Source organism: Artemia sp. Qi Xiang Cuo, chromosome 3, assembly GCF_049724085.1.
Source record: "Artemia sp. Qi Xiang Cuo chromosome 3, ASM4972408v1, whole genome shotgun sequence".
In the NCBI taxonomy this organism is placed as follows: Eukaryota; Metazoa; Arthropoda; class Branchiopoda; order Anostraca; family Artemiidae; genus Artemia; species Artemia sp. Qi Xiang Cuo.
In genome coordinates, this window is record NC_142796.1 from 84,922,908 (window position 1) to 84,935,995 (window position 13,088).

The 13,088-nt window shown below is 32.8% G+C and overlaps 1 protein-coding gene across 5 annotated transcripts in view; it reads right to left on the reverse strand.

Annotated features, from left to right (window-relative positions):
• The window catches only part of SCCRO4 (DCN1-like protein SCCRO4), a 65,534-nt gene that overhangs the window by 25,614 nt on the left and 26,832 nt on the right, over positions 1-13,088 (reverse strand). The window contains exon 1 of one of the 5 annotated variants that reach the window (XM_089086690.1): positions 5,568-5,595. The exons of 1 other annotated variant lie outside the window; for it this stretch is intronic. The gene's annotated coding sequence lies outside the window, so the exon portion shown is untranslated. 3 more of the 5 variants (XM_089086687.1, XM_089086688.1, XM_089086685.1) reach the window with 3 other exon arrangements.

A 13,088-nucleotide genomic window follows, 5' to 3' on the forward strand; every position in this document is an offset into this window, starting at 1 on the left:
TGCATATTACCAACATAATGAGAGGTAAAAATGCATATTCCCAACATAATGACAGGTAAAACATGCATATTCTCAACATAATGAGAGGCAAAAAATGCATATTCCCAACATAATGAGAGACAAAAAAAAAAGAATATTTCCCACATAGTCCAAAGCCTAATTAACAATATCAAAATGTAATTAATCCATAACTTTCAAGAAGAGGCAAAATATATGGGAGGCAAAAAAAACATATAAGAGGACATGATTTTAGGTTTAGCCAACTAGTATTAGCCAACTAGTCAGCTAATAAAAATTGCACATACTTTATAGAATTAGCTGACTAGTTGGCTATTAACATCCTAGTATATATATATATATAATATAGTTTAAAATAGCCAAATAGTCAGCTATCAACAATGTTTCTAAAGTTTCACTTGTTTAGACTAGCCAACCAGTTGGCTATTAGATTTCACGTAAATATATACTTCAGCCTGAGTTAGCCACTAAGAGAACTGTACATACTTTATAGAATTAGCTAACTAGTTGGCTCTTAATATCCCTTGTACATATAAATTTTAGTTTAAAACAGCAAACTAGTCAGCTATCAAAGTGATTTGAAGTGCCAATTAGTTTCTCTTCCCCATCATTCTGCTATGAGTGGCAGGGATGCAGAACATCTTGTTTTCTGCTCACCATCTCTATATAATATTTAGACTACTTGGCTAATATCAAACCACTTTATATATATATATATATATATAATGAGAACAAATAAACTTTTCAAATGGGGATAAATCCATTTATTTAGACAGTGAAAAAACAGGTACAAAAGTCCAGATATTTTGGTCACAAATACAGCAACTGTCTTCAGTAGAAATACTAAAATAATAAAATTGAAACTAGCATATTCATATGAAACAAAATAAATAAGTTTTGGGTCATTCACAAAATAATGAACTTCCGGATTATTCACTGGATTATTTTCAGAGAGAGTTCATTGACAAAGTTCATTCAAAGTTCTTGATGTAAATTTTCTTCTTTAATCTTGCCCAAATGTAAAACAAATTTCCAATGAAAGGGGTAAAGCCTTCTGTGTCTTCTAATTGCAAACCAAATCTTGAGTTTTTTGATGTTTACTGGATTGGTCTCATTTCCCCATATATACGATGTATTTATAATCCAGTGAATAATCCAGAAGTTCATTATTTTGTGAATGACCCGAAAAGTTATTTATTTTGTTGTACATAAGTATGTTAGTTTCAATTTTATCATTTTAGTACTTCTACTGAAGACAGTCGTTGTATATATGACCGAAATATCGGGACTTTTGTACCTGTTTTTTCACTGTCTAAATAAATGGATTTATCCCCATTTGAAAGTTTATTTGTTCATCTTAGAACAGCGGTGTGGTCAAAGAAAACAACACCTAATTTAAAGGTGTTACATTGAAAATATATAATGAGAATAATAAATAGTGAGATAGCCAACTAATTAGCGAATTATGCTGTATAGGCTATAAAAAATTATATTGATAGCTAACTATTTGACTATTTTAGGCTCAGAGGTATTTATAGATGAGATCATAACAGCCAACTAGTTATCTAATTCCTCAAGTATATTAGAAATTGCATTGATAGCTGACTAGCTTGCTATTTTAAAGTAAAGTTTATATATACATGGAACATTAATAGCCAAATAGCTAGCTAATTCTACAGAGTATATACAACTAGTTTGACTAGTTTGATATTTTAAAGTAAAGTTTATATATACATGGAATATTAATAGCCAAATAGCTAGCTAATTCTACAGGGCATATACAGTTCTCTTATTAGCTGGCTAATTCAGGCTGAAGTGTATATATAGATGTGACCTAATAGCCAACTGGTTGGCTAATCTGAACATGTGTATATAGCTGAGACTTTATTAGCTAACTAGTTAGCTAATTCTACTGTGTATTAAAAACTTTATTGATAGTTGACTAGTTGGCTAGTAGAAGCAGCAAATGAGTAGTCCAACAAGATATACATACTGGTCATTGATTTTGAAAAGGCCTTTGATTCTGTGGACCATAACACACTCTGGGAAATTCTATAGTATTATGGTGTCCCCAAGAAAATGATAAGTTTGATCATGGCCTTTTACAAAAATACAGAAAGTTGCATAAAGACAGAGAATAGAACAACTAGATACTCCAAAATTATGTCAGTGGTGTGACAGGGATGCATTTTATCACTGTTTTTATTTGTTATTTTAATGGACTATGTTTTGCAAGAAGCAAGTCAAGTACAAAAATCACAGTCAAACAAGTCCATGAATTTATGTACCTTGGAAGCTGGGAAAATTACACAGGAGAGGTGCAGAATGAGGTCAAGAGAAGAATTGGCATGGTAAACACTACTTTCAACAAACTTAAGCCAGTATGAAAATCAAAGAAGTACTTGCTTGCACTAAAGCTGCAACTTCTTAATAGCAACATTTTGTCCATGCTATTGTGTGCCAGTGAGTGCTGGCAACTAGATGTAAGGACATAGAAATGACTCACAGCTTTCAAAAATAAGTGCTTGAGATGCAAGCTGAATATTGGTTGGTGTCAAAAAGTCAGCAACACAGGGGTCAGCAGAAGAACTGGCCAACTGCTTATTACTGAAGTGATTAAGAAGAAGAGATAGAGCTATCTTGGCCATGTCCTTCAGACAGAAGATTCCAGAATCCCACACTAGGTTGAACAATGACAGTCATGTGGGCACTGTCAGAGGGGAAGACTGAGAAACATGCTCAGACATGTACAATTGTGATCTACATAGTGCTCACACATCACTACAGCCCCAGTGGGAGGATGTACTCATCATACTGCCAACATGTAACATTTACCAAGGCTTTGTCAATACCCTATGCACCACAGATGACTCAGAAGGACCTAAGCTCTAAGTAAGTAAGATATTAAGAGCCAACAAGTTAGCTAGTTCTATAAAGGGTAAAATTCTACTTTAGCAGCTTTTGGCTATCTTTGAAAGTGGTTAAGCTAGGATAATGAAACTTTCAGGGATGGGTCTATTGGCTAAAGTATGTACCAGGAAAATATTTTCAAGTACCTACCTCAATTTCTTCTCCCTCTAGAGGGTCCTGACCTTTAATAATCTGTGTTATAAAAGTGAAACTTTACAAAATACATCTCCTGCTTAAATGAAATACCACAAAATTGTTTTCAGCTCTATAACTTTGCTCAATCACAATTTATAAGGTTTTAAAGATATGCAAATGCATTTCCTAAATTTTGAAAAAAAATTGATATGGCTTAAAATTCTACTCAAATAATAGGAATTGTATTTTCAGAACTAAAGCTAGAGATGAAGAAACTGATATCTGAAAATTAAGGTACAATGTTGTTTTGTCAAGATTTCAATAGGTAGCCTGGCAAATTTTTACCAAATTATATTTTTGAGTTACAAATAAAGTGAATATACCACTTGATGCCTTTTTATGCTCTTTACAAATATAGTAACCATTTTTGTCAGAAATGAATTTTACCCCCACCCCTATTTATACAATTCAGGGTATATATTTGCACATTAGGCAGGTGGGGGTAAATTTTATTTCTGATGTAAATGAGAGGTAATTTTAAACTTTCCCCCTACCCCCCTAATGTGCAAATATATACCCTGAATTGTAAAAATAGGGGTGGGGGTAAAATTCATTTCTGACAAAAATGGTTACTATATTTGTAAAGGGCATAAAAATGGCATCAAGTGGTATATTCACTTTATTTGTAACTCAATAATATGATTTGGTAAAAATTTACCAAATAGACCTATCATGAAGTCAAATTTCAGTTTCCCCCCCTCCCAGATTTTTTTAGATTATACCCTTATTTATCCTTCATCCAAATAAAAAATACAAATTTTATCAAATACAAAATCTTATACAAAATGATGCGTAGGCCTATGTTTTGGATGAAACTAAGAATCTGCATATGAAAATCAAATCCACTAAATCAAATAAAACTTCTTAAATTTCTTGAAATCCACTCCCGTTTTCCTAGACCCTATCCCTTCCAAAATGCTAGTGAAACAATTTTGTTATACTAAATACTATTTGTATTTAATAATGTATATTAAAATATGTTGTACCAATTTTGTTATACCAAATACTACATACTTGAAACAATTTTGTTAGTTTTATTACTTCTACTTTTTGCATAGTCTTTTATACTTTTATACATTAAACAAAGTTGAAGAAAAACAAAGAAACAAGAATATACATGTCAAATACACCAGGTTCTGCTCACGAGTATTCCCCAAGTATTTAGACGGGTGTCAAAGCGGGTTCCAACTTGCGTTGAAAACAGGTAACTTTTTTGTTGTGTTGAATTTGTAGGTGAAAATGCTCTAATTTTGGAAAATTGGAGTTTTGTACCCTTTCCAGACAAAACTTCAAACTTCTCATCAAACAGTTAGATTCCTAGATGTTTTTCCTACATACTGAAAACCTTTTCAAACGGAAAGTCTTTAAATTAAGACTTCTAGAGTAGAAAAACTGGTTTTTTACAAAAACTGTTGAATCATCGGTTCAACACCCAATACAGGTGTTGAATTGGGTTCACACTTGTGTCAAAAACAGGTAACTTTTTTGTTGTGTCAAATTTGTAGGAGAAAATGCTCTAATTTTCGGAAAATTGGAGTTTTGTACCCTTTCCAGACAAAACTTCAAACTTCTCATCAAACAGTTAGGTTTCTACATGTTTTTCCTACATACTGAAACCCTTTTCAAACCAAAAGTCTTTAAATTAAGACTTCTAGAGTAGAAAAACTGGTTTTTTTTTACAAAAACTGTCAAATCATCAGTACCTTTACCCTATATTTGCACATTAGGGGGTGGGGGTAAATTTTATTTCTAATGTAAATCAGAGGTAAGTTTAAAATTTACCCCCACCCCCTAATGTATAAATATATACCCTGAATTGGTATATATAGGGGTGGGGGTAAAATTAATTTCAGACAAAAATGATTATTATATTTGAAAACAGCATAAAAAAAGGCATCAAGCAGTATATACACTTTATTTGTAAGTCTATAATATGATTTGGTAAAAATTTACTGATTTTTCTCCCCCAAACTGGTAGGCTACCCATTTTCACAGGTGGCCTAAATCTAGCGGTAAAGTTCTATGAAATCATATAATTGAGTTAGGACAAAAGTGAATACACCATTCAATGCATTTTTAATGCTGATAACGAATATAATAATCATTTCTATTGGAAATGAATTTCAGCCCCCCCCCCTATATATGCCAATTCAGGGTTAGGTTAGGTATAGCCGATATAGGGGGTGGGGCTGAAAATCATTTCCGATAGAAATGCTTATTGTGTTCGTAATCAGCATAAAAAAAGGCATTGAATGGTGTATTCACTTTATTCCTAACTCAATAATATGATTTCATAGAACTTTACCAATCTAGCCTTGCATAACAAAAGAAAACTTCGCACACAACTTGAATAACCAACTAAGACGCTCAGACAAGGATTTAAACCTAAAAGTCGCCACCAAAAATAGAATTGGACTCTTCAGATAAATAACACACTGATTTACTTTTTCTCCTATTTACAAATATATGGTTGCTGTTGTCGCAGTTGTCGGTAATATATTAAGGGTGAGACTGTCAATGAATAAATAAAAGCAGGCAAATAGCCAAGACGAATAGTAATGTGCCGATTTTACTCAACTTTGTGACGTTTTTATTTCTTGTTAATACTTTTTTTTCTTAGCTTTTGTTCCAGCTTATATGAGGATGTATGATTTTTCCAAGATGAATAGCCAGAACCCACAATTTATGGTAATTAACTTTTTGAGTTTCATTGATTCATTCATAGCAATTTCTACTTATTTCAAATTTGACTTATTGTGTGAACCTGTCTCTGGTCGTTTACGGTTTTGAAATGACTCTTTATCCTTCTTTGGAACCTTTTACTTTGAAAACTTTCTTAAAAATGAATTCTTAAGTGTTTTTAATTGCCATACTTTTATTGTGGGCTATACTTTAATGCAAGCAAGGGTAACTAATTCCGGGAAGTTGTGACAATGGTAGACTCCAGGATGAAAATTTGAGAGAAAATTTTTAGGAACAGTCGTATACTTAACTTAAGAGTATAAAATTTGACAATGTAGAAGATGGATGGAAAAACTTTAGGAAAATATTTGTGAAGTCGCTGGTGGTGTCTTAAGAAAGAAAAATACAAATGCAGCTAGGAATATTAGTAAAAACGTATTATGTTTAATAGAGAGCTTGATTGTTAATACGTATTAGGAATATTACGTTTAATAAATTATTCATTGGAAAATACTGTATATTTAATAGAGAGGAGTAGGGGCTTGTACAAGAAAAGGTCATATTCTTTTACAAGAATAAAAGGTGCATAAGAAAGTAAGTGGAAGAGACAATTTTTTCCTTCTAAAGTAGACAGAAAAGTGAAGTGGAGGCCACGGATAGGATTACTGGTATAAGAGTAAAATATTATAAGAGCCCGTTAATAAATTGAGAGGGGGTAGTGAATCTGGACAGGTCCCAGTTAAAGATAGAAAAGAGGCCACAGTTAATAATAAAGAAAGACTTAAAGCAAGATGGGTGGAACATTTTGAGAATGTACTAAACTGTAATAGAGTTGCACGAAAAGATATAGAAGAGAGAAAAAAAAAGTTAGTGACACCTTGGATATTAAGGAAGATTTATTTTGCAAGGAAGAATTAGTGATAGTATTATAAAGATGAAAGAATAATAAGACCCCAAAAGCGGATAGTTTTTTTTTAATATTGTGGTTATGAAGTTAGAGATAAGTTACTGATGATTATGAACATTATTTTTAAAAAAGAGGAAGTATCTTGCTATTATAGAAAAACTCTAATTAAACCTTTCTAAGAGAAAGGTAATAAGAGTGAGTGCTGTAATTACAGAGGCATTAGATTTGTTTTTGTCGGAAGCAAATTACTTGGTTTGATGAAGCTTTTTAGAGTTAGATATGTTGTAGATAGTTTTATATAGTTTTAAGAGAAGGCGTTTTCAGAAGGCGAGAGGAAGCATCGACCTAATTTTTACTTTGAGATTAATAATTGAGAAGTGGCTGGGTCATAAAACCTGTTTAGTCCATGGTTCTACAGATTACGAGCAAGCGTTTAAGAGCACAGAAGAGCTCTAGTGGAGGTTTTGTCTTAAATTTTCATCCCCTTAGATTAATAATTGAGAATTGTCAGAGTCATCAAACCTCTTGAGTCGTCAGACTTATTGAATATGAGCAAGTGTTTGATTCAGCCGATAGAAGAGCTTAAGCGAAGGGCTTATCCTTGTATGGTATATCAGATAAATACATTAAAGTGATTAGTACTATGTATGAACATAATATTGCAGCAATTAACCCTTTGACTGCGCCACGCTTTTTCAAATTTCGTGCCCTCTGTGCGCAATAATTTCAGTGTTGCATAATAAATCGTGTAGAACAGTTTGACGAAGGAGGACCATGAGAAAAGTTTGTTTGTGTTTAGCAGTTTACAATCATATTTTAAAGAAAATTTTAACTAAGAATATTCACAAAGGGAAGTGAAATGAAGAAAATGTTACTCAAATGCAAAGAAAACTTGTTTTTACATCAGCTTATATAAAATTAATAATTTCTTTTAGTATAATATCCTGAAAACAGGGTACAACACAAAAAGATAGATTATATGGCCCACAAAAGTAACCAGACTCTTTACGCTTTTTTTGCATACAATGCAACGTCATGTTTGATTCGGTTTTGTTTCTGTTGCTGGCAGGAATATTGGAAAATGTCTAGCTGTTAAGTTTAATTGTGAAATAGCAGTTTCTGGACGCCTACCACATTAACTGTGTTGTTGGGATGTATGACATGCACGAATTAATTAATTTACCAAATTTGTTTGAAATTTCCCTACTGGATATTGTTTTCCAATTAAATCCTTATAGAGTATTAATTCAAAAAAAGAAATTCACAAAATAAATTTTTCAAAGAAAAGTAAAAAACTGCATCAAATCAAAAGTGAAGAGAAATAAAGTCGAATATACTACCAATCGTAGAACTATCACAAATCACCACCAATACATAAATGAAACCCAAAACAAATAGAAATTACAACAAATAACCGAGTCAAACTCAAACCGAACGTAAACTAGCATGAGTAGGGCTGATAAGCCCTTGCCTTCTCAACACCAGAATATAATTTACGCTTTACTAAAAAAAGCCAAGTTTTTTAACTTTAATGAATTGAAATGCATTAAAGCTTTAAAGAATAAATATTAGCATATGTATGCTAAACTTACAATGCACATTCATTTTTAAATTTTCAATAAAGTCCAACTTGTGTGTTGGTATTGAGAAGGCATGGAGGTTGACTCATGTTAATTTCTGCTCTTTCTGAGTTTGGTTCGTTTTATGTTTAGGTTTACGTTTGCTCGTTTACGTTTAAATATCTGTGAATGTGTTCCAACCTGCCAAGTTAACATTATGCAAAAGAATCCGTAATTGCATATTTCTACAGTTCACTGCTCCACACGACCAATTTCGTCTAGTATTATTTACGTCTGCAGAGTTAGCATTGCGCAACAAAAGCAGAATTTACTAACATTCTTTAAAGTATGTGTCAGGGCAAAAAACCAACAAAGAAAAAAAAATGAGTGAAAAAAAACAACAAACGAGACTGCTGCCAGTGGAGAGAAAAGAAACGATATATGCAAAACAACGCGGATATTTTGCCTGGATCCAAACAAGGCGTCTTCAGCACGAAAGAAACAGAAGAGGAACAAGATAAAAAAATAAGCTAAAACTAAAAAACCAATAACACAACCACCACCAAAAAATATATATATACTATTGGCGCAAACTGATCCACGTAGGGAAAAGATGCTATTATAGAGTTACTTCAGTGAGAACACCAGAGTAACTGAGGAAAAAAAACTGAAAATCACTTTAATTATTCTGTTGCGAAATAATCCTTTTATTGACTTTTATTGAAGAAAATCGTTTTGGTCTAGCAGGTAAAACAGTCCCCTGGTGATTATTTAAAATCTTAACTCCCTTATTGACTGTTGACTCACTCTTTTAAAGATTATCATAAATCGGGTCAATATTTAAACTACCCGTATCCCTATTTATCAAAAGGTTAGCAAACATATGTTTTTAATTTCAATGGCTTCTCTCGCCTATTGTGTGTACCCCTTATCATTTGAAATAGCTAAGGCCTCATCAAATTTTAAAAAGTGATCTGGTTGAAACCAAACATGTTCTTCTAAAGCAAAAGTTTCCGGAGGCTTGCTTAATTGTAGGGTTTTTTTCTATTGAATTTCGGTCAGCAATAAATCTATCAACAAATTGTTGGTGATTCCTACCAATATAGAACTTCCCACAAGAATACGGAATTTTACACACCCCACTTACTAAATTTCCCCGGGTTAAATCCTTACCAGTACTAAAAAAAACTACCCATTGGCCTCAACGATTGGAAACATGTATCAGTATTAAATTTACGCAAAATCCGTGAAAGTTTCTCACCCAAACCAGGTACATATGTCAATGAAATGAAAGTTTTTAATACATTTAAATCTAAAGACTGAGAAACCCCAATAACCCTACTATCATGTTTAACACGTCTATTTTCAATTATTTTGTCAATGAACTTAATTGAGTAATTGTTTTAAAACAAAATATCCCTCAAGTATAACAATTCCGAATCCAGAAATTCCTGGGAACAAATTCTAAAGACTCTATCCACTAGTGAAATTGTAGCTCACCGTTTCCCCAACATAGGGTTGCAAGAATGAAAATTCAATCATTTTGCGTAGGTTTTTTTATAAATCGAGAAAAGTAAATGGAGATCCCTTTTAATTAATAAAATATCCAGAAAAGGTAATTTATTATTTTCCTCAAACTCAATTATAAATTTAATATTGCTATCAAAAATATTTAAATGTTTACAAAATAGGTCTAAGGAGCCCAACCCATGTTTCCAAACGCAGACTACATCATCCACGAACCTACCCCAGAAGCAAGGGGAGATTCTATAACTGTGTATAGCTGAGGATTAAATAGAACCTATGAAAAGATTTGACAGTAAAGGAGAGAGAAGCCCCAATAGGTAACCCGAAAATTTGTCTATAAGACTCTGCTCTAAAACCAAAATAAAAAGAATAATTCATTTACTAGGATTAGCATAATTAGTTTCACAATGACTTCAATATCCAAACTGTATTAAACCAAAGTGGTTTTCTAATTCGCTTTTTAAACTTTCTTCGCATATTCTCCAATCACACTTTGAATACGTGGAAACAAAATCGAAGCCATAGAAAATTGAACTACTCTCCAGCGTGAAATTTCTCAATTTATTAGTAAGATCAGTTGATTTTTTTAAATATGATCTTTATGTTCCCAAAAGTAGATGCAATGCTACCGACAACCATTTTCCTAATTTCGAAACAGGTGACGGAAAAGTTGACACAGTGGGGCGGAGGGGCGCTCCAGTCTTATGAATCTTAGGTAGACCATAGATCTTGGGTGCCGAACAACCCCTAGGATAATATTTGTTATAAAACTGTACGGTAATGTGAAAATTTTTTTCAATGACTCCAATTCATTTCTTGTTGATTTTACATATTTATCTGTAGGATCAAAATCAAGTTTTTTATATGTAATAGTGTCAGAAATAATGGCTTTCATTTGATTATTAATAGTCTTCAGTGTTCATAATTACAATCGTGTTTCCCTTATCGGCTCTGGTGATGGTAAGGAATTTATCCTTTTTCAAATCTGAAAGTATTTTAATGTCTTTTTTTTGTGTGATATATTTACCAATTAAGCTCATATTAAAGGTGTTTAGTTTTCTTACGATATCGGCTCTAAGTTCTTGAGGAGTTTCAACTTTATCTATAGAAGCCATAATTCCTGACTCCACCTTTGAAATTATTTTTGTATAGAAGATTGGGATACTTGAGGGATATTTTGTTTTGCAACAATTACCCAATTAAGTTTATTGACAAAATAATTAAAAATAGACGTGTTAAACATGATGGTAGAGCTATTGGGGTTTCTCAGTCTTTAGATTAAAATATATCAAAAAGTTTCATTTCATTGCCATATGTACCTGGTTTGAGTGAGAAACTTTCACGGATTTTGCGTAAATTTAACATTGATACATGTTTCCAATCGTTGAGGCCAATGGGTAGTTTCTTTAGTACTGGTAAGGATTTAACCCGGGGAAATTTAGTAAGTGGGGTGTGTAAAATTTCGTATTCTTGTGGGAAGTTCTATACTGGTAGGACTCACCAACAATTTGTTGATAGATTTATTGCACACCGAAATTCAATAGAAAAAAACCCTACAATTAAGCAAGCCTCCGGGAACTTTTGCTTTAGAAGAACATATTTGGTTTCAACCAGATCACTTTGTAAAATTTGATGAGGCCTTAGCTATTTCAAATGATAAGGGGTACACACAGTGAGCGAGAAAAGGCATTGAAATTAAAAAACATATGTTTGCTAACCTTTCGATAAATAGGGACATAAATAGTTTAATTATTGACCCAATTTATGATAATCTTCTAAAGAGTGAATCAACAGTCAATAAAAGGATTAAGATTATAAATAATCACCAGGGTACTGTTTTACCTGCTAGACCAAAACGATTTGCTTCAATAATAGCCAATAAAAGGATTATTTCGCAACAGAATAATTAAAGTAATTTCCATTTTTCCCCTCAATTACTCTGGTGTTCTAACTGAAGTAACTCTATAATAGCAATTTTCCCTAAGTGGATCAGTTTGCGCCAATTGTATATTTTTTTTTGGTGGTGGTTTCATTTTTTTTTAAGTTTTAGCCTGTTTTTTTATCTTGTTCCTCTTCTGTTTCTTTCGTGCTGAAGACGCCTTGTTTGGATACAGGCGAAATATCCGCGTTGTTTTGTATTTGTCGTTTCTTTTCTATCCACTGGCCGCAGTCTAGTTTGTTATTTTTTTTTTCACTGAGATTTTTCTCTTTGTTGATTTTTTGGCATGGCTGGCCAGTTCGGCTTAAGATCTTTCATATTTGTCAGGGTACTAGTAGTAAGTGAATATTTACATCAATTGCCTACATTTTATAGTAATTTTTTTTTATCGAAGAATGATGGAAAAAAAATGAATGCATAGAAAAAGAATTTTTACCCATGCAGAGTTTAAGGAGATTTTAATCTGGTGTGATAGTGAGGAGGAATTTCTTTCTGATATATCATAAGAGGAAGACAACAAAGATGATTAGCCAGCGTGTGATTCTGATAAAGCAGATGATGAAATAGAAGAGCTGCCCTACAAGAGACGAAAGCCGGTAAGTAACGATTGTAGTTCGACAGACGCAACTTTCTTTACTCCCACAATTCATGCTTTCAATGATACTCATTCTGGCCTTAAAAGTAGTGACACTTCTTCTACGAATCTAGAGGACTTCAAAATATTTTTTTACAGAAGAAATAGAGAAAGAAATGGCTAGGCAAAAGATTTTTTATTTCCAATTTATTAATTCTCAAAACTCACCTAATCATGAATCGCGTCTCAAACGTCGGAAAGAAACAGGCTTCAAAGAAATGAATTGTTTCTTGAATGGTGAAGAAACCATCGATTGATGAAGGCGCAAATAGTAGTGTTGAGCAATAAACTATATAAAAACGAGCCGCAAAAATACTCGCTCGAAGCATATGTGACATAATTTTGTTTGGCGTTTATATACATTCAGAGTAGCGAAAGGATTAAGGGAAGAGATGAGGCTAGTAATTGGTTTCGTGTTAAATCAGGAGATGAGCAGGGTTGCAACCTATCTCCATTTATATGAGGCATTTTGTTGGACTTTGTCATAAGCAGCACAGTAAATGCACTAGGAGAACACAGAATCAATTGGGTAAGAAAACTTTCCTATATTTAGAATATATTGATCTTTAAGCATCCTAGATGTAAATGTTAGCAACATGAATGCATTTTTAGAGGTTTTGAGAGTCCAGGGCGTAAGAATATGTTTGAAAATTAATATTAAGAAGACTAAGTTGCTAAGACTGGGAATAAGTGAAGGTAATGGGATGATGTTGGGTA